We start from the raw sequence: 23,157 nt of genomic DNA on the forward strand, positions 1-23,157 counted from the left end.
TGGAAGCAAATGAAAAGCGTTTAGAAAATGTTTTAAGTCTGTTTCCTGTTTGGATCATGAACCAAGTATGAAGCAACAGGGAAAAACGAAAGGGCATTTAACTCATGTAGCACATTCTGTAATAATCCAGCCCATCGAATCAATACCCTTGACATTCCTTTTCATTTAGTTCTTTGCTTCATCCAAGCCGAACCACTATTCCAATTACTATATAATTCCATTTGAAAGTCAATCTCAAATTTGATTTACTTTATTTTATCCTATGTGTGCATTCCTCTAATCCATTCTGCAACAAAATGTAACTCTTGTTAAATGATTCTGTACTTATCGCATTAACTACACTCCATAGCAGTTCATTCTTTTTACAATCCTCTTGTCAGAAGAATTTTCTCAGCTCAATCTTTTCTTCCACATCTTGAAACACTGCTTCTTACATTACACTTTTCATTCATTACAAAGAACCTATTAAACATTCATTTTAACAATTCCACTCATTAATTGAAATACCTCCCTCATATTATACCCTCTCCTCTGTTCAAAGATTAGGCAAAGGTTACTCAACTTCTTCCTCCCAAATCTCTAACTCTGTGGATCATTTCTGTTACTCACTCTGCCTTTCTTTTAAAGCGCCAGTTAGACTAATTATATAACATTATCATGAATTAACTCTTCCTGTTTATTTTGTAATTGAAGTAATTATAAAATTGATTAATTTTGAATAACTTTCCAATGTTTATGTTTTTCAACCATTGATATAAATTTCAAGTGTCAGCCTTGGCTCAGTGGTAGCACATTAATCTGGGTCAATGTGCTGGGACGAGCCCAACCTGATCGGACACGAAATCGCGCGGGATGACGTCGGGCAAGCGCCCTGACGTCATCCCGTGCTCACGCAATGTGTCAGTCAGTGGGCGCGCACGAAAGTCAGAAGCGCACCCGCCAACAATTAAGAGGCCTATAAAGGTCATTAAAGTTGTAATTATCTCCGATTTTTCGTGGTGTCTAATCTTGCGGTTGGCGGACGAGCGAATCGGCCAGGCGGACTTTGCATTTTTCATGAAACCTCATCCAAAGGTGGAATGAGGTTTCTGTTATTAAATTTAAAAAAAATAAAAATCTATGGACAGCATTTTTATCATGTATATGTTCAGGTGACTGATTGTGATGCTTACACATGTTTTCCCTGATTTGACAAACTTTATTTAACTGTTTTAAAGTCTTCAGCTCCCTGAAGCAGCTCTCTGCTTTCAGGGAGCTTTCATTCAGCGCTCACCCGCGCCCGCGCTACGTCAGTACGCACCCTCCTCCCACCCCCACCCCGGCAACACTGAGCATTTCAATGTGCGCTTCACGCTGGCTGTCTGTTAATTGGCCAGCAAGCGTGAAATCGCGGTCGATGGTGTATTCCCCGGCTGATCCCAGACCGGCCAACTGTGCCCGCCCACCGACCTAAATATTCTGACCTAAGCCAGTAGTTTGTGGGTTCAAGTCCCACTCCAGAGACTTGAGCACATAATCTAGGCTGGTACTTCTTTGCAGTACTAAGGAAGTGCTGCACTGTTGGAGAAACCATCTTGGAGATGAGACCCTAAACTGAGGATTTGCCATCTCAGGCGAATATATTAAAAAATTCCATTATACAATTTGTAGAATGGCAGGTGATTTCCTTCAGTGTCCTTGCCAAAACCCACAAAGCCTAACACAAATTGATCTGGTGATTTATTTCATTTCTGTTTGTGGGAACTTGATGTGCATAAACTGGCTGCCATAGTTTCTACATTGCACAATGCCTACACTTCAAAAATACTCCATTGGTTGCAAAATGCTTTGGCAGCACATAAGATACTATAAAAATATAAATGTGAGCTCATGAGAGACAATTTGCAAGGGGGGGTGGGGTGGGGGGGTGGCAAGAAATAGTGGATCAAAAGGTCCTATTAATTGCCTTTAGCAGAGCGACCGATAACCAGGCAGCACAGATTTAAAGTAATTGGCAGGAGGATTAGAGAATTGAAGTTAATTTTTTTTATTCACAGAGTGTGGAACTGACTGCCTGAAAGGGTGGTAGAGGCAGAAACCTTCATCACATTTAAAGAAAATACTTACATATGCACTTGAACCTATGGCCCAAGAGCTTTAATTGGGGATAAAGCTGAATAGCTCCTGTACAAAAGTGAGATTTTATAAGACGGCCACGTTTTAAATTACCTCTCTAGTTTAAGATAAAATAGAAAGTCCTGGCATGGGGGGGGAGGGGTGATGAAATCGTACTGAATGCTGCCCAAAGACAGGCCCATGTGATGTGGTTGGCATGAGGAAAGAGGAGCAGGCCAAGATCTATAGAAGATCAAGTGCTAGTTTTCACACCTTGACAAAAAAAGGGACAGCTGGTTTCTCTGGACACAGACTCTCAATCTCAGGGATAAGAGAGAAAGAGAGAGAGAGAGAGAATGACATAACATAAATGGGTCATGAAGTATTTTTGGTTGTGATAATTAGTTCATGGGGAAGAACCTTTTCTGTAAAAACCTGAAATCTTGTTGTGCAATGCTTTCCATCGGTTACTAGTTCATGTCTCTTTTTAAAATTATTGGTCTCTACAGGGGTCATAACACTCTTTGGCCAGACTAGACACAATGAGCTGAATGGCCTCTTCTGTGTCACAATTTTTTATGTTTCTAAGTCTTCCTTTTCTCATTTTCAGAATTCAACAGATGATACGAAAGAATTGGACTTACATAATGGTGATGGATGTCAACATATTTTAAAACAGGTTTTGTTTTTGTTTTTATTACAGTAAGCAATGAATTCTTTACAAATTTCAAACTTCAGTAGTAAAATTCCAAGTTCTTTTACATCAGAGGTAGTCTCATATGCAAAGTCAACATTTATCAATGTGCCAAATAAAAACCTGAATGCACATAAATGACAGAAAATTTAGTATGTTAAGGTAAAACATTGTCAAATATATAAAAATATATTGATGTCTAGTCGTGTCTTATTTGTGCAAGAATATTGACTGAAATTATTAACTGAGCAGAGACAACAAAATAACATAAAAATGTCAAAGTTTGCTTAAAATTTTGTTCTTGATTAGCACTTTGGCTGCTGTTGGTCGCTATTATCATTTCACACAATATTAATGCCTTTGATTCTATACTGTAAATCATCTTTGAGAACTTGATGAGGAGACTGATTCCAAAGAAAAGGATGGCTTCCCCATTCTCCAACACTTACAAGCCTTTCCTTGATAAATTAAACAAAATAAAATAAAATAATCCAATTGTGATTGATTAATACTGGGTGGATTTGTAATGAGATCTGGGTAGACGTGACATTAGTCAGCATGTGACATTCAAGCGAGGACTGTCGTGGCATGTGGGAGCTGCTGAATTAATGGGAGTAAATGTTCTGAGAAGCCTAGTTGTGGGTATTGCATTCATGGATCTTTTCTGTGTTGCTATGGGAGCATTGGGTGGAAGCCTTCTGTGCTGCATTCTGAATTCTCTGCTTTGGTGCCTCAGAGGGATGCTTAGGAACTTTGACAGCTCATTTAAAATAGTCTTGCAGCAGCACAACCATATATGACATCAAAGCTGTGCTGATGATAATCGTAGCCAGCATGTTATCCAACGGGTCTAAAGATCTCAACCATGGCATTACAGAAAGGCATTACTTCCTTGGGCTCACACTAACATGCCTTCCAATAAACTTTATTAGTGTTATTAGCTGCTAAATTACACTGCCAAGGCAGTTTCAATCAATGATCAAATATCATCATTGTAATAGTAACCCTTGCAAGAATTTCCTGCCCCTTTTTATAGCCATAAGTGAGACTGTCAGTTCCTGCCACCCTTAAGCTTGACCCTTTTGCTTGAGGCCATTTATTTCCCCACACTCCCCCACTTCACCACATTTTTTTCAATAACTGTCAGGTTAGTTTTCCAGGCTGTAGTGTTTTTTTTTGTGCGTGTACTTCATTTTTATGCTGTTTCCAGGATACAGGTAAAGAATCAATTGAGATGTTTAAAAGAGAAATAGAACTATGAATGATAGATGTAAAAGAGAATGGAAAGGGGTGGGAAATCAATTGGAATTTAAAAGGTAACATGCTAAAAGTTTGATTAAGCCCTGGGTGAGCAACTTTGTACTGCCTGCTCATTTCAACAATTGTGGTGTGTAGTCCAGCACTCATCGCACTGCTGACTGGCTGCATGCTCAACAAGGCGTCCAGGTGTATGTGTAGCTGGCATGAGTTACAGCTAACCTGCACTTTAGGAGAGGGGGAATGCATTCAGGCTGTAGCAGCCGGTGGAATTGCTTGTCTCCAAAAGTGTTTCAGAGACGGAACAATACTAATGGGGCAGTAGGCCAGAGAGAAGACTCTCAGGTTCCCGGTTGCAGTGTTGGAGGCCTTATTCTACGAGGTGGAAAGAATAAAGATCATGTTTCCACAGGGGTCCAGAAGGCTGTCCACATACACGCTGCCAAGGAAATTTAAGCACAGGGGTAACTTCAAGGATATTGGCTCCAAGGACCTGGTTGCAGTGTCACAAAATGTTCAATAACCTCACATGGGTGGTCAAAGTCGGTGAATACATCTTCAAATGCCATCTTTTAACCATTGCCTCACTAGTCTAATATTCTGCTCAATGCACCACACCGCCATCAGCACTCAGGACTCAGGCCTAACATTCAGATGCTCCATCTCATCCTCACGCACTTATCAATTCTCTCAGCCTCACATCCAATGTCTCAGGTTTCACATAGTTCCAGCCATTCAGCTATGGCAGGCACATCAGCCAAACACCCTGCAACAGAATCACTGGAACTCCTACCTCTCTCTTGCAGGACAAGGTTGCACATAACGGGAAGCAGCAGCTGAGAACCAGCAAGGACCAGAGGCATCTGCATTTTTGGAGCCTCTTGGAGGAGATGGTGCTATGAATTATAGGGACTGAGACAGTAACTGACGTTGCCAAGAACATCCAGGGTGATCTTGCCTTATGCACATTTTCATATCCCACTTCGCCCTCTTGTCCTGCATGAAGTGCAAACTGCTGATGGTGTGGTCATGGACCTCTTGCTTTCCACCCAAACCCCTTCTCACCCCAATCCTCACCTTCTTCATTTATGCTTTCAGATGCCAAACAGCTGCCACCTGGCCAGCCAGTGCGGCCTCAACATGAAGAGCACGAGCAGAGCTTGATGCAGCACTTGGAGGCCATCCTGTTCAGAGTGGCCAACTCCAAGATAACATTTTTGGACCCAACCATGATGGCAAGTCTGGTGGCCAAACTCTCAGCTTCCATTGCCTGACAAGCAGAAAACGCCCAGCTTCTGAGCATTGGAATGGAAACTCAGCTGGAGGTCATGGAAATGCAGATTAACGCCATGCAGGCTCAGTCAGGCTGCTGCCATTATGGCTGTGGACACCAGTGCTCAAAGCATCATGTAGGCTCTCACAGCTGTCCAGCAACCTGTGTTCCAGCAGGATTGCTGAGGTGCCACCCGAGAGAGTGGCAGTGGCTCCATGGTGTACAAACCTGCTGTCTCCTCTGACGATGGTACTCCATTAGTGGCCTTGCTGTTGACTTTCAACCAGTCCACCCAGACTGCTGCTGCACATGCTGATGCATCACAGTCCCAAGCCAGGCCTTGAATATCCGGTGCTGGTCAAGATCATCCTCCAAGGCCATTTGGACGATCCCCCACTGAAAGTCAGCAGCCTTCCATCCGACATGCTACAGTCACTGGTGTAGCACTGCATAGGAGGACTAGGAAAGGCAAAAACACCAACAAGGAGATGCACACAGATGAATAGTTCAGTTCTCCACGTAACATTGCAAGTTTTGTTGGATAAAGTTGCTATTGAGCGTTTTTTTTCAAGATGTCTTTTATTTCCAGACTTTGACCAAGAGAATACTGTGATGGTCCATAACAGCAGAAAGGAAAGGAGGGGAACTGTGAGTAGCTGTTCCCCTGAAATCGCCCATGTTGATTAACCATTCATGGACAGCCTGTCTGAAGTAATGGCATATTGGGTGTCTCCTCCCTTCCTCCTACTCCTCTTCCTGCAGTCCCAGCCAAAGGCCTGATGGCAAGGGCTGCACCTTCGGAAGGTTGTGTAGCACCTGGCAGACCAACAGAATTTTGAAATCATGCTGCAGCGAGTATTGTAGGTATAAAAACTGAGAGCACTAGTGACCTCACCAGTCACTGCCAGTCATGTCCTCACCCTGCGCTGTGGCTGCAGGTCTGGTTGGAGGAGGTAGTTCAGGAGGTAGGACAGTTCAGTGATCATCTCCTTGGTGAACTGTAGCCACAACAGACACAGTTCCTGGCTGACGTGGAGATAGAAGTCCTCATTGAATTCTTTAAGTGGATATAGTCTTCCGTAGAGAGCCCACATTTCTGTTGCCTGTGCTCCATGTTGTTGTTGTGCCAAAGTCCATGAAGAACTACAGCTATACACCCTGTGGTAACCTACTTTCAGCTTAACACCTACACCCTTGACTCAAAAGCCATAATGGGTAAAATGGTGGAGCATGTTTGCTGGGCTAAGTTCTGTTCTCTGTACAAAGCCTGCTTGTACAATGGAGCCAAGTGTGCTCTGGCACTATATTATATTGATCTCTTAACATTTATATGAACTTCTTTCAAACATGAGCCTGAAGCTAGGAGCTTGGTGAGGGGATGAGGTGGGTGGGTGAGGGTGGGTATGGAAGATACAAAAAATAACATTTGTCTTTAAAAGGCTCCTGAAAAATGTAACAGGATGTAGCTACTTAAAGTTAAGTGATTGAATATGGGATAAAAATAAAGGCCTGCATTTATATAGCACTTCTCACATTTAGTTTGTGCCAAGGCAACTTACAGCCAATAAATTCTTTTCATATGTAATTACTGTTGTTTTATAAACAAATGCAGCAGCCAATTTACACACAGCAAGATCCTACAAATAGCCATGATGACTTATTCTGTTTTAATGGTATTGCCTGGTGGAGCAGTGCTAGCTGAGTCACCAGGACAACTCACTGCTCTTCTTCTGAAACGTTTCATTAAATCTTTTACATCCTTTGGTACAGGCAGCTTGCATCTCTGCTTTTTAATGTCCGGGTATGTGGACAATGCAGACAAGCTTACATTCTGTCCATCCCTAGTTGCACTGAGGTGGCAGTGGTGGTTATGCTGGAACAGTTGCTGCCCTCATGTTTATGGTACTCCCACAATTAGGTAGCGTACTCCAGAATTCTGGCCCAGCAATGATGAAGGAATGGTGACTATATCCATTCAGGATGGTGTGCAGAAAAGGGGGGAAATTGGTGATGATAGCATTCCCACAATATTACTGCTTTTGTTCTTTGTGGGAGTGCGAGGAAGGTTCTGTCAAAGCAACCTGGGTGTGTTGTTACAGTGCATCCCATAGATTTGTACAATTCCCAGGCACAGTGCCATAGTGGTCGATGGATAAATATTAAGGTCAATGGCAAGAACATTCAAGTGGAATGCTCTGTCCTGGACGGTGCCGAGCTTCTCGATTAATGTTGCAGCATCTTGTGAGTGTTGCGTATTCCAACGCACTCCCACTTTGAGCCTTGTTGATGCTAGTGAGGCTTTGAGAGATTGGAGATAGGGAAGTCACTTATTGAAGAGTACCTAATTTCTCATTTATAAGTAGAAATACAGCTAACTAATACAAGATCTGTGGCATTTTTGGGTAAGACAAAAAAGTAAAAGAAGCAGAATGGTGGTATTTTGAATGATTTCATGTAAATATTTATTGCAATGTTCAACCAAAGCACTTCTTTTCTCATGTTCAAAGTGGTGCAGATGGAAATCCACTGAGAAAATTGGAAGTAGTAGTAAAACAATTAAAAGAATAAGGAAATACTTGAATATTCATTAAGCATCAGAAGCAAATGCAATGCACCCAAAAGTACTGAGAGAATTGAGAGTCCAAAGCGAGGATTGTGGTGACAGGAATCTTATACAATTCATTGGAAACAGAAATGGCACTTGTAGATTGATTTAACATTAGCGTTTTTATATTAAAAAATTAAAACATTGTCGTGGTAACTTTTAGACTGTTAGCTAGATCCTCAAAATGAGTAAAATAAGCTTGAAATTTGCTGTAAAAGAACCAATTCCAGCATTTTTAGATGGAAAAGGGTCAATAATTTCAGGTTATGTCAAAAAAAAACTATTTTTATTTCCAGATGCAACCGGGTTGCTAGACGATAGCAATATGCTGGATGTTAAAATATCTTGAACTGGAGGAAACACTTGATAAGGGCCTTCACAAGAGAATTATGGCTCATGTAAAAGCTCAAAGGATAAAGGAAAAATCTAAAATTGTAAAATAAATTAGCAAAGTGAATGAGAAACAGTTGTTTAATTGGCTAGTTCCAGACACCGTGTAGATAGCTATAGTTCACAATATTTATGATTAATCTAGATAATGGTGTCGAAAGCAAAATATCCAAGTTTCCAGTTCTAATCCAGTTATGTAGGAAAGTGAGTTGTTCAGAAGACAGCAGGACCTAGGCAGCTGAAGGCGCTGTCATCAATACAGGAGCAAAGGAAGGAGGGATGCACAAAGGTTGGAGTCACAACAGCTACAAATGAAAAGTTAAATGGCTATGAAATGACAGGGTTAACGTGAAGCAAGCCAATGGATAGATGTGAAAACAAGGACAAAAATTTTATATCTGGGGTGCTGGGGAAGATTGAGCAGGTCTTGGTGCAGCATACAGTACAGCCAGCAAAGTTTTGAGTAAAGTGAAGTTTATGAAGGGTGGAGGTGAGAGGCTATTGGAGTAATCGGATGAACTTTGTCTGTGCATAGGGTAAATGGGTAGGTTGGACTTGCACAGGAGTCAGCGTGAGGCCCAGGTGCTTTTGTGATCATTTAAAAAAAAAATCATTCATGGGATTTGGGCATCGGTGGAAAAGCTAGCATTTGTTGCCCATCCCTAATTTCCCCTGAGAAGGTAGTGGCCAACCACCTTCTTAAACTGCTGCAGTCAGTCGTATAGGTACAGCCACAGTGCAATTAGGTACAGAATTTCAGGATTTTGACCCAGCAACAATGAAGGAATTGTGATTTATTTCCATATCAGGTGTATGAATTGGTGGAGGACTTTGGTAGTGTTCCCATCCATTTGCTGCCCTTCTGCAATGACTTGATGGACTGGACATTTTTCAACAAGAAACAGATATACTTTAATTACAGAGAGCTTTTCAGGTGCTACATGCTCGACCTGGACTCTCGTCAGGAAGACCCGCACCCCCCCAGATTACCCAAGCTTAGGGATCATTGGTCAGAGCCTCCATGAACATCACGTGACCCTTGATAGACTGTAAGAGAGGCTATACCTTCAATTACTACATTTCCTCCCCCTTTAGCTTTTTACAGTTTCTATTTACAGAGAACATTTGTATATCCAACAACATATACAACTTCAGGTGATTAAAGATTAAGTCTCTGAGGTGCTTTGCTTATTTAGTTAGAGCAGCGTAGCTCTATCACATGAGGTTCCCCCACAGGATCGACATGATCAGGAACTGCAGCATGAGATACATCATTAGAAAGTGGCAGTTCTGAGTTCGGCAACTCTACAGAGACATCGGGCACCTCGGGGATTGATGGTTCGACGGTAATCACAGGTGGAATAGTTGGTTGTTGGAATGTCTCTATCACGAATGTGGTCCACGTGTTTTCAAACAATTCTGTCTTCCACTTCCACCTGGGAGGAATAAGGGATCAGTCTCTGAGACAATGGTTCCAGGGACCCAACAAGGTCCACTTCCGAAATTCCGCACGAATACTGTGTCTCCTGCAGTGAATGTGTGAGCTCTGCTATGAATATTGTGATTCAATTTTTGATTACTCTGATTCCCCTCTAAGTTTGGAAGCACCAGACTTAACCTTGTATGTAGGCGGCGTTTCATCAATAATTCAGAGAGTGTTGAACCTGTAGTTGAATGTGGCATTGTACAATAACAAGAACAAAGTGGGAAAGTCGACTTTCTAGAGGGCCTTCTGATAACCTCTTCATTCCAGATTTGAAAGTTTGCGCAGCTCTCTCAGCTAAACTATTTGATGATGGATGGTATGGGACTGTTTTAATATGTCTGATTCTATTTAAATTCTCTGAAACTCTGTACTGGTAAAGACTGTACCGTTATCAGAAACAATGATTTCCAGCAGGCCACGTTTGCCAAAACACAGCTTCTCGATAGTTGTGCTGGATGTGGGTAATCTGACTTTATACATATCCATCCATTTAGAATGTGCGTCTATGATCAACAGAAACACGGTACCTAAGAATGGTCCTACATAATCAATATGTAGTCTAACTGAGGGTCGATCAGGCTACTCCCACGGACGCAGAGGAGCTGAAACAGGCAATTTCTGTCGTTGCTGACAATGACCATGCTTTTACTGTCACTGTCACTGTCAAGGCCTGGCCACCTTCACGCAAGCATTTTCGTCTTTGATATGCCTGGATGCGCACTGTGAAGCTCTGTCAAGAGTGTTTCTCTTCCTTGTAAAGGGATGACAACTCTTGACCCCCACAACAAAATTCCACCTTGACAACTTACCTCTGTTTCTCGGACATGGAATGGACTCATCTCTTCAGATACAGGTGAATTTGACCACCCTTGTAAAACAAGGTCTCTGACTTTCCACAAATTGGATCTCTGTTTGTCCAATTTCTAATTTGCTTTGCACACACAGGCAAAGAATCCAAGAAATTCAGTAATAGTACAATGTTTAGTGGCACTGGAGCATGTGCAATGCTATCTGGTAACGGGAAACGACTGAGCGCGTCCGCATTTGCAACATGTAAGCCAGGACGATGCATAAAGGTGTATTCATACACAGATAATAGAAAAGCCCAATGCTGTACTTTTGCTTAAATAAAGGCAAAATACTGCAGATGCTGGAAATCTGAAATAAAAGCACAAAACGCTGGAAAAACTCAGCAGGTCTGACAGCATCTGTGGAGAGAGAAACAGATTTAATGGAGAGAATTTTTTGCATGTCGGGCAGCTGGTTGGGAGCAGCCACAGAGCCGATCGCCACCTGTGATCGGCTGAGCGCCGCCAATTTACATGGGTGGACCAATTAAGGCCCACCCAGCGTAATGCACAGCCGGTAGCGCTGAATCACACGAAAGAGCTGACTCAGGGAGATTAAGTACATAATAAAAGTTCATAAATAATAAAGTTAAAAATGATTTAGACATGTCCCTCGTGACAGTGTCACATGAGCTGGGACATGATTATGAATTGTGCAAAAAATATTTATTTATTTAATAAAACCTTCAGGAAATCTCATCCCGCCCATGAATGAGGTTTCCTGAAAAACATGAAGGCCGCTTGAGCTCTTCGCCTGCCTGCCAACCTTAAGGTTGATAACTACTTTAATTGTTTTTTAATGACCTTAACAGGCCATTAACTTCGGTGGGCGCGCAGCTGCCTCCTGTGCGCGACCACCGAATGTAATATCTAAATGATGCGCTCTGACGTTGGGACGCATGCCTGATGTCACCACGCATCATTTTACGCATCAGTGTGCCGGGCCCGCCCTCGCATGCTGACGTCAAAATTCTGGCCAATGTTTAGAGTCTGTATGACCCAAAGGTATTCTTGCTGATGCTATTGGCGGCATGGCCTTATCCTCCCTGAATAAACCCTTTGATGGTTTATGGTATGCTTGTGGCATCCAATACTCTTCATTCTCGCTCCCTGAGCTCTAGTGTCGGGTTAGCCTTTCCTAATCTGATTTCTGTCTTTTCTTTTTCTGTTTGCCGCAGAGATTTGCCTTGTCCTTCATTTAGATTTCACAGTCAGCCAAATTTCTCTCTGGTGTAATCTTAACTTGATTCAGTTCAGTAGTTGAGCTGCCCACAGCTTCATTATCCATTCGCATCTTGGAAAGTTCCGCGACTTTTCCTTCTAATGCTTCTTTTGTTTCATTCAGTTGATTTTTCTGCTCTTCGGTCTTTTTCTTGTATCTCTTGGCTTCCTCCTGGAATATTGAATATTTTTGAGTCTTCTCTGTCAACTGTTTCTTCAGTTTGTTCTGAGTGGCACTAAATTCATTTTGTTTCTCTTCATGATTTTCCAGAGGAACCAACTCTGACCTGAGGGATCCTTGCAGCATGTGAAGGTCCTTCAATTCTCCTAACTCAACCTGAAATACTCTGTTGTACTTCCTCAGCAGTTCAGGAACTCCTCCTGTTTTCAAGTGAAATATTTCAGACCAGTCAAGCTTAGGTCTAGAAAAATAAGTCCTTCTCCTGTCACTATTATTTCTGGAAGCTGAGCTGCCTGTTGCCTATAAGACACTGATACTGTGGCGATGCCCTTTATCTGTATAGATTCTCCAGTGTATATCTTAAATTTAGCAGTTGTCTGCTCCAGATTCAGTGCTGGGTACCTTCATTTAGGTATTTAAATGTGTGCTCTCCCACCACTCTGGTTGAGGCTCCAGTATCTACCTCCATTATTAGTGGCTTCCCATTCACTTGGATTGTGACAGTGACAGGTTCGGTTTTTACAGCGGTGACATTATACAGGGAATAGATGTTGGTGTTGGCAGCTTCAGGTTCTGCAGTACTTTTCAATTCAATCATGTTGGTTTGCTGCTTTATGGACTGTTTCGACTTCACCCTGCATTGCCTTACTACATTTTTTTTTATTATTCATTCATGAGTTGTGGGCATCGCTGGCCAGGCCTAGTTGCCCCCTATTTTGAAAAGCATTTAAGAGTCAACCACATTAATAGGACCAGGTAAGAATGGCAGATTTCCTTCCCTAAAACCAGATGGGTTTTTACAACAATTGACAATGGTTTCATGGTCATCTTTTAATTCCAGATTTTTATTGAATACAAACTCCACCATCTGCCATGCTCCCGAGAGCATTACCCTGGATCTCTGGATTACTAGTCCAGTGATAATACCACTATGCCATCACCTTCCCCATGACCTTTCTTATGGCAGTAATGGCATTCTGCCTCCTTGAATCTGCAGGTATCCGGCCCGTGGTCACCCCCACATCCATAACAATTAACCTTGGAGTCACTGCTGAAGTGTTTCTACTAGGCCTTTTTATGTTTCTAACAGCGGACATTGCCTCTCATTATGATGCTGTGACTCTAGTTTTTGTGCCACACCCGGCGATGGTTCCTGCCCCACATGAAGAACAGCGCCATGTTGTATGTGTTGCAAAGCCTGCGAATGTCTCGCAGCACTTCCCATGGCGAGGGATATTTCTAGAGCGCGCTTCAAATTGATGTCGACCTCTGCAAGTAAACGGTGCTGAATGGCATCATCTTGAACTCCACAATCTAATCAGTCCCGCAGCATATCACTTAGTGTGTCCCTGAAGTTGCAGGGATCAGTCAACAGCTCCAGCTTCACTACATAGGTTGCGATAGACTCTCATGTGTCCCTAACTCTGGAACTAAACTTAAACCTCTGCATTATTACAGGTGGCTTCGGCTGGAAATGCGTTTTCACGAGGTCGACTAATTCATTAAAAGGACTTAGAATTGGGCGCATTCGGGGCTGTCACACTGGGGGTGAGATTGTATGTCTTGCTACCACATACACTCAAAAGGATGGTTTTTTGTTCGCTACGAAATAAAAACCGAGTCACTCTACATACTGACTCCAGTCTCCCATAGTCGCGTCGTAAGGATCGATTCTGCCAAAGAGTGGCATGACAAGTCTTTTCTTTGTTCTTTCAATCTACACAAGTTAACAAGGCGAGGTGCAGCGTCAGAACTATTTTACCCTTGTTGCCAAATGTAATGACTTGACGGACTGGACAGGTATCAACAAGAAACAGATAAATTTTATCAGAAGGAGCTTTTCAGATGCTACATGCTCGACCAGGACCCTCGTCAGGAAACCCCGCCCCCCCCGGATTACCCGCTCTTAGGGCTCATTGGTCAGACCCTCCACAAACATCACGTGTCCCCTGATAGACAGCAGGAGAGGCTATACCTTCAGTTACTACACCTTCCCTTCTAGAGTTTGGGAAGTGCTGCTTGAAAGAGATTTTTTTTCTAGGCGACGATGAAGAAGGGAATAGAGTCAGAAGTGAGAAGGGAGATTTGGAATGTTGACAGATACAAGGAAGTGGTTGTAGACAGTGCGAGGAACCCACATATACACTGCTCCGCAAAAATTGCATCTAATCCATGCTTGAGTGATAAACCTGCAGGCTACTAGTTTAGCATCAGGCGAGTTTAAATGAGTTAATCAGCATTTAGAAATAAAATTACGTGCTAAATCCAGATTTTCAACCAGGCTACTCTTACTGCCTCATTTGGTGCCTGTTATTCACCCAGTGGCCATTCAGGCATGGATTCAGGGGGGGCAATTCAATTCAACAGCGTGAGTCAGTGTACCGATTGACACGAAAATCGGAAATTATTCTAACAGAACATGTATGGTAAAATTAGGAGACTGAAAACAGATGTGAATCAACATCTTGATATGGACTTCTTTATTGACTCAGTGGCTAAAGGCTCCAACCCAATATTGCACTAAGCCAGAGAGATAAAACGACACCAGGTCGAAGAATTGACCTGTTCTGATCTCCACCAGGGTAGCTGTTGGATTTTCCATGTGCCTTTAACATTCTGGCTGGGGAGGAGTATGATCATCCAGGGGAGTGCTGATTTCCAATTGAATGGCTGATGGAAAGTGCATGTGCTGGGACATTAGGGCTTGTCTGTGATGCCCATGATGCCCAGGCAAATAATCTACCAACCTGCACTGCCCTGGCTCACACCGGATAAATGCCAAGAGCTTTAGGTTGTGAAGTCCTGCTAACGCCTGTGGAACTGTGCTCCAGTTAACAGGCAGAAGTTAGAAAATTGGAAAATAAGTCTGTTCCTGATGGAGATCTGAAGGAGAAGGGATCTAAATGAGCAACAATAGCTGCAGAAAAAGCAGACTTTTCAAACAAGAGAATGATGAGACGAGTTCACAACTGGAGCTGCTGAAATCGATTGAGAGTTTCAATGCCAGGACTAACTGAACTCATCATTAAATAGCTGAGTAGAAGCTGCAATGGTTTTTAAACAGTGGCAGAAAGCTTAATGGCATTTTCAATTTAAACTGCAACTGAAATTAAATTGAACATCATAAAGAGTAGCAGATACTGACTGTAACAGGTATTAATTGTAATATCTAACTAGGATATATTATTGCATTTTTGCCCCGAGGTGAATTTGGTAAATCATTGTCCAAAATGCAAAGTAGTCCAATAATGTTATATAAAGCAGGATGTCCCCTTCAATGCCACATCAATATGAACAGTCTGCAGTTCCATTTAAAAAGTATATAGATTGAATGCTTTTATTTATCAAAAATTTCTTACACTACATATTGATTTTTCTCAATTTCTGATTTTCTATAAAATTATAACATGAAATATAGAGAAAAAGAGCCTTAGAAATTTTTATTGAAATTATTTTTTTGAAAATTACCTCAATTTTTACCATGAGAATTTACAACCTCAACAAACCTGAATCTGAGAACAGATAAAAATATTTTGTTCACCTGCCATGAAGTACGTAAATATCAATAGCACCATCTTGTGGCAGAAGTTAATTGATCTTTACGCCTGATGACCCAAAGGGTATGATCATGTTATTTTAAGAAACTAATGGTCCTCAATGGCATTGTTCCCCATACATTGAGTGCTTTTAGAACTGGAGCATTAAATCACTGAATGCACAAACTATTGTATGTTAAGTAGGGGAATGTTCATCCTTCCCTAAAAGCTGTGAAGCGACTATCTTCAAGAAACCTGTCTGCTCTTAAGTTGGAGATGTGTTTAATTAAACTTGTCCCTTCAAGGCTACAAAGTCCAATGAGGCTAGAGCAAAAATCAGTTCTTCCACCTGCTCAGCTAACCCATGTGAAGTATTGCTATAAATAGGAAAATCCTGTGGTCAAATTTTGTGTTCAGAAAGGTTTGCTACCAAAAGGGGAAACAAATCTATTTTGTTTTAAAAAAGCTACTTGTTCATTGGTAGGTTCCTTATTTGTTGCACTGTGATTTATTGCTACATTATGAATAAGTTATTTCAACCAATCATGTACAAAATGTGACATATATTTTGAATGTGATGGGTGCACTTGATGAAAGATAACATAGGAGGTAATCGGTAGCATTTATATACCTGTTTGCACTCTTTTAAAGTAATGGGTAGCAGTGCCTTTTCTTTTTTCTGAGTAATGGTACCAATTCTTGCTCCCCAAAGCTGCACTTCATGAGACAATGTGCTTTTAGATTTTTTCATGTCACTTGTGAGTAAATGTGTGAAAATAATCTGGGGCAAGAGTTTCCTTCTGATCTTCCCTCACTCCTTTCCTGTGAGAAACTGCTTGGTCTATGCTTGTATCTTCTGCTGTATAATTCAGTTGAGGTTTTGTATTGGGAACACAACAAGTATCTCAGGCACAATCCTGCTCCTTAACATGCTGTTGCCATGCGCTAATGCTGCAAAGCAGCACAATGTTGTGCAACCAGTTGCATGAGTGATTTTAAAATAGCGCAAAAAGTTAAAGGTAATTTTATTAAATTGGCTCCCAGTGAAAGGCATGCTTGTTGGGAATTTGGGCATTTTCTCCCTACAACTTTCCAACCATTAAATGAACTTGCATGCACATACAATTTCCAGAAATGAATATCAAGCAAAAAAGTTTCCACTCCAACATTACCCCTTTAATACCTTAATTTCATCTCAGCTCACCCTTTAGCTCAATGTATTCAGCTGATGTGTGGCAATGTTACCAAGAATTCAAATTTGACAAAATCATGTCTTTTCTTGCTGCTCAGCACTCTTAACGTAAATTTGTTTTTAGTGTTTTAATTTAGAATTTTAATTCTAGATTAAACAGAAGACTGTCTTTTTGGATTACTATCCCAGTACCATTCTAAGAGGCATTCGCATCTTGAATATAATCAATGTGCATTAATATCAGGTACAGCTTTGGGCATCTTAAATTTTTAAGAACCTGATGAATCAAAACATTGGGCCAGCTTGCCTAAACTACCAGAAAACATAAATGGACATCCCTTACCCCCGCATCACCACCCTAAACTGCCAATATTTAGCCACAGACTGAATCTCCTCTCCTCTCCATATACCTAGACCACTAAAGAGCAGAAACATATACCCTAACTTATTTCATAGTCAGGAATGAGACATAATTCTCTTTTTCTTTCCTCTCTAGACAACAAAGGATGAAACGATTCTCACACACAAAAGGAAACCTGTTTTTGTACTGTTCCTCCAGACGTAGACACCATATGCCCGTTCGGCTGCCAGCTGCCAGAATGACAGGAAATTTGTGGTGGGATATGGAAAACAGGACTGTGCATAGAGAGAGGGACACTTTATCAAATCCAAGCTAAACTCAATCTCTGAAAGGGGTAAATTCTTAATGTTTTATGTTCAGCATTCAAGGCGACTGTGTGTTTCTTTGAGCTGGCATACTTTAACACTTTGCTTACTGGATTTCATTAGCAAACTTCAAGTTATTTTTAAAAATAAAGATTTCATACCATTTGGAATAAAACTGCAACAATTTGCGTTGGACCATTTCAGTTATTATGGTCCATGTAATTCCACTTCTGCCAATCTTTAATTTAAATTCAATACTAATGCTTAAATGTGACTTCAAACAAGATGTTCATTTGCTTTCCATAGGCAGGGAAGCATGACGAACATAGTTTTCAAATGCTTTCATAACACTACTCTTGACTCACTCTAAGTTCATCTGTTCATTCTCACTAAACTAGCTCTGTAACCTCTTAATTGCCTTTTCCCAAAGTGTATAATGATTATGGTACCATCAATCATTAATAACCTCTTCAGTTGTCAAACTCATTTTACATTACCATCAAACCATTCTCATCCATACCGATATTTAAAAGCTTTTAATATGGTCACTTATCGTGTCTATGGCTAGTTTATTGTCTCTTGTCATTTTTTAAGTATTCTGCTTTACAACATACGAATTGAATCTCAATAACTTGCCCGTGGTGGGAATATTTATGAAAAAAAGGACATTATTAGTTTCTAAAATGGATGCCAAATTACCTGAGGCACATGCTTAATAGCGTAACCTTTTCCTGTCCTTCCTTCCAGTTGACACTTTCCACTAATTCAAATCATTTAACCTTTAATATAGCAGTCATTTCTTATCATACATTTAATACATTATTTTACAAAAGGGATAAAATCTTTGTTATTTTTTATTGCTCTGCTGTACAGATACTGGTCAGTCTCCCTTCACCTGAAGTGATCTATGAACTATAAGAACATCATAATTCAGTACGCAGTTTAACCGAGTATGCGGCAACCTTTCACCATGTCAGATCTCCAAAGAATATACTCATTATGTTGTCTCAGTTTTTAAATAGAAACCAAAGCTCTGAAAATCAATCAACATGTGGTGTTCAGAAAGAGAGATGTCAGACACTTGATGCTTAAAGCAAAGATAAACTGTGACTCTGTCACGCTTGCATAATTTACTCACCCTTTGGGCTTCCTTGCGCTCGACATTACTCAATAAATTATTTTCCAGCAAGCCAGTGCACCCAGCTTTCCATTTTCAACTAACGTATGTGGGATCTGGCTAGGGCAGAATTTTCAAAATGTTATCAGTTGTGTAATGGATTACCTTGCTGGTGATTAAAAACTTGTATAAATTCAATGCAACTAAGCATTTGCAGTAATTTCTCCCAAGACTGCAGGAGAGCAACACATAACCATCCCGGCATTTAGCCAAGTGAATCTGGCGCACATGGAACAGTGGGTAGCTCACAGCCTCCAGGTAACATGTGCATCCCAGGAGGTAGCGGTCGTGCTTAATGGTCTACTCAGTACATGGGTGCCATAGGAACACACATGATATAGAACAGAAATAAGCCATTCAGCCCATCAAGCCTGTTCCACTATTAATTTAGACCAACCCTTTTCTCCATATCTTTTGCTACCCTCACCTATAAATACCTATCACCTATAATGTTCTGTCCACTCTTGAATCCTGGCAACAGTAAAATAGTCTATGTATCTTTCAGCTGATGTTCCTTTTCCCATAGGGAAAGTAACAAATGAGTTGCTCCTTGCAATCCAAGTCTTTGTGACTTGCTGATGCTTCGGTAGAAGGTTGACAAATAATGCAATAAGAACTAACACTTACGTAATGTGGGATTAGCCCATGTTTCTTGTGCACTCAAGGACTGCTTTCTTCCAAATCTAAGAGCACGATTATATGCCCCAAAGGAATTCTCATTTTGCTTACTTTGGTCACTATAAACAAATTAGCAGCCTTCAGAAATATAATTGGAACTAAAAGCCTTGCAATGTAAACTCCAAAAACAAAAAAAAATTAGACTTTGCTACAATAAAAAATCATGGTACAAGTAAAAATGCAGATAAAGCAATATATGAAACAAAGAAAGGTAAAAACAAATGTTCCGAGTAAAAATTAAACAAAATAATGCTCACTTTTAAGAAGTCAACTCCCTTGTGTCAGGGTAAGCAGAGGCACTGGCCAGAATCCCAAAAATACAAAAAGGGACCTGCTTAATTGTTTCCTGGAACCTTTAGGAAACAGGCATTGACTATCAATCAGCCTCAAAACACTAGTGTTCTCCCAGGCCAGAAAATGAACGCCACTGTGAATCTGACACATTCGCCATTGTCAAATTGATAGGTGGTACAAAACATTGCACAACTTACATACTCATAACAAATACACCCATTTTGTGGCTCGATTGGAGTAGGCATAAAAGTGAAATACTCGGCATTTTTGAAAAGGTCAGAAGGATTACTTCTGAGTTAATTCATGTAATCAGAGACTAACGGGGAGAAATTATTCTGGCCCTGAAGAGAGAGGGCACCGAGGTGGTCATGCGATGGGTCTCAGGTCTCATTTACAGATTTGGATTGAACTGCAGCCACTGGACGGTTCTCCATGGGCAGCTTGGCCCATGGGCAAAATAAATTTTGGACCGCTGGCATCAGCCCTCAGGTACACTCAGAGGGTGGCTGGATGTGGAGCTGGGAGATGGCATTAAAGAGGACTGTGGAGTCGGGGAGAGTATTCCTGTTTTTCCTGTTTCTCCTGGCTCTAAAGAAAGCATTAAAAAAAAACATGAATCTAACCCGAAGAAGAATCCCAACACCTGTCCTGCTCTTCAGGTCCTTTAATAGACATTAGCCCCCTCACAAATATGTTCATGGGGCTTAACGCTATTGGATGCCTATAATATGGTCACTGTGAATTTAGCAGAATGAATGCCTACACAAATTATGCGCAGGCTTTCCCATTACTAAGTTTATATGACTGATGTTTATTTTGTACCTGAATAATGGGCACAACCCATATCACAATGATATATACATATTAACAGTTGTCACCGGCACTTCATTATGATGCAAAAGCTGGCAGAAAGTGCTTAATATTGTAAAGATAAACAAATGAAAGGCCCTGCTGGATTTAGAGTTCTGATGCACATCTGAGAACTGAACAAGTGCATCTGGAGGCCTATTTAGACTCTAACATTAGCTATGTCACTCAAGCATTTTAAGCCCATCACCTTGATTTGCATAAATGTTTACAGCAAACCAGCAGCTCTGAAAATCTGTTAAAAAGCCTTTCAGTTTGCAGCCGATGGACAAGTAATTGCTGGAACAGTGATATACTGCCTAGTTCCATCTTCTCAGGTGCCTAAGTACTTCTTTGCTACATGTAGCTTCATGATACTAGCCTCCCATCCCCTTCTTTTCTGACAGGTAATACTAGACTACATCAACCCATCATGTCCACATTGATGTTTGAAGGCAGGCATAACCTATGTTATTGTTTTAGCCAGTCAGGACCAACCAATTCATGAGAATATAACTCAACCAATCATCACATTCATGATACTTATATATCAGAGAATACCGAATGCTGAATATATATATATCTAAAAACATTGATGGTTGCTTCACAATGCAATCATCAGTAGGCAAAGACAATTAATCAAAGAAGAAATTCTAGAAAAATGATGCAAAGTACATTAATTCAGCATGCACAAAAATATAGACTACTTAATCAAATAATTACAAATGTTATAATTCCATGTAATATTTTTCTATGAACATTTGTTGATAGTTATCTCCCATTGCTGATTGCATGGAATATCTTCTGCCTCATATATACCTATTTTAAAGGATAGTTTACTTAAAATTTATCACGTAACCATTATTTTACACGTAAAGCAGGTTAACATTTTGTATCAATTCTCAGCAACAATTTGCTGAGCTCACCTGCAGAGAGGTTGAAGAAGTGAACATATGAAAGACACAAGTGCCCAGTCCAGATCACAAGGGAATACTATTGTCACATCTCTGGCTCATGCTAACATATAGGTGGACATAGAGCAGTGTGCATTAACTCAGAAGTAAGAAGCTGGTGAATTAGGCTAACCCTTGAGAAGGCTCGAGGGGCCGAATGGCCTACTCCTGCTCCTTGTTCGTATGCTTGCATGTACCTGTGTCAGAGGCAGGTTTGTAACACTTGGCGGCAGCTCCTGAAATAACACTGGTGATGAATGTCATTCAAAATTTAAAAATAGATGGAACAGAAACTGTCGCCCCCTAAAAATGAAAAGAGGCAGAAATTGATTTAGTGTGATTGGCAGCCAGGGAGAAATCACCAGCATGAGGCTGAAGGGAAAGCAAAGGAGATATTCGACAAAAGCAGCATGAATTCAAATTAGAGCTTGAGCACCTTAAAATGGAAGGAGAATGAATAATATGAAGCCCAACAAGAAAGGGAAACAATGCCATTAGAAGGCTGTGGGAAGGAGAGATTATGCAGAATCAGGGAGAAAGAGCAATCACTCTCTCGACATATCTGACAAATGCACATCAGCAGCAAATAAATGTGTCAGAGAACTTAGGGCTCGGCACTTTTTTTAAAAATAAAAATTAATTCCAACTTTGAAGGAGGAGTACAATATGGATCGATTTATCCACATATTGGAATTGTTACCACAAGAAGGGTAAAAAAAATGAGTGGGCCAGCTGGCATGGGACATCACCCCGCAGGAATATAAGTGAGATTTTCTTGAGTCAATCCTGTGGACTACAACATTGCAAAGTGTGTTGTTCTCAGAGTTTGAGATTCAGTGCCTGAATCATAGAGGCAGAAATTTAAGAAACTGTGAGAGGGAATCCGGAGAGAATGTATAAAGATAGTTGAAGCCGTTTCTTGCTGAGGGACAGGCTCTGGAGATATTTCCAGATTATTTAGGAATCTGGTTACTTGATCAGGGGTACAAACCTCCAGAGCAGTTAGGCATGCATGCTGATCATCCTAAAGGCCTCATGAGCACAAGTCTGCTGTTTTACAATTGGAAGACCAGATGTCTCAGCTCGTCCCACAGAAGACTCACCAGTGAGTCAGCTGTTCAGCACGTCCCAGTTGACTCTGAAGAACCTAGCCAAGAGTCTGAAGGGAATGAGATCAGGTGTTTTAAATCTGGTGAGGCAGACAAGATGAACCACTGTTGGTCTCTCAATCTTACAACACAACATCAGGAGGCCATGTGACGGCCTAAAGTATGAGACTGCTAGTCAAGTGGTGACTGTCAGTAGAGATAGTTTAATACTTTATTTTCACCTGATTTTTGTGAATATGACAAAAGGGCTGTACGTGGGGGTGTACGTGATGTTCTAGTGAAGGATTAATGTGATGTATATAGTGAAATGTTGCCCACATTTATAATGACCAGAAAAATACCCATGGCCAGAGTTTATTAAGAGTATTTGCCCCCACAGGGACCCAGGAAGAACCATAGTTTTGCTGGCATAACAAGAAGCACGTGGTCTTTGCAAGTAAGACAAAGGATACAGAACTGGACAGATCTGCCCAGAAGGAGAAGAGCAGATGCTACATTTCAGCATTTTTTTTGATTACTTGCCAACTGAAAGAATTTATAAAAATAGTTCCAAAAAATGTATTTTAAAGTATTGCATGCAAGTGATAAAAGAGGTATGTGTGATAGATAGTTAATAGGTTAATGAGCTGCTTCCTCATAAACCGGAAATAATGAAGC

The 23,157-nt window shown here is 41.0% G+C and overlaps 1 long non-coding RNA gene across 2 annotated transcripts in view; it reads right to left on the reverse strand.

The window, feature by feature from the left end:
- Nucleotides 1-23,157, reverse strand: part of LOC144683252 (uncharacterized) — a 68,897-nt gene that overhangs the window by 28,497 nt on the left and 17,243 nt on the right. The window contains exons 1-2 of one of the 2 annotated variants that reach the window (XR_013577207.1): nucleotides 19,556-19,696; nucleotides 18,582-18,676 (exon numbers count right to left, since the gene is read on the reverse strand). The exons of the other annotated variant lie outside the window; for it this stretch is intronic. This is a non-coding gene — a long non-coding RNA (uncharacterized LOC144683252). Of the gene's footprint in view, nucleotides 1-18,581; nucleotides 18,677-19,555; nucleotides 19,697-23,157 lie in introns of those variants that run through there. 2 annotated transcript variants of the gene reach the window in all.

Source organism: Cetorhinus maximus, chromosome 8, assembly GCF_964194155.1.
Source record: "Cetorhinus maximus chromosome 8, sCetMax3.hap1.1, whole genome shotgun sequence".
Taxonomy (NCBI): Eukaryota; Metazoa; Chordata; class Chondrichthyes; order Lamniformes; family Cetorhinidae; genus Cetorhinus; species Cetorhinus maximus.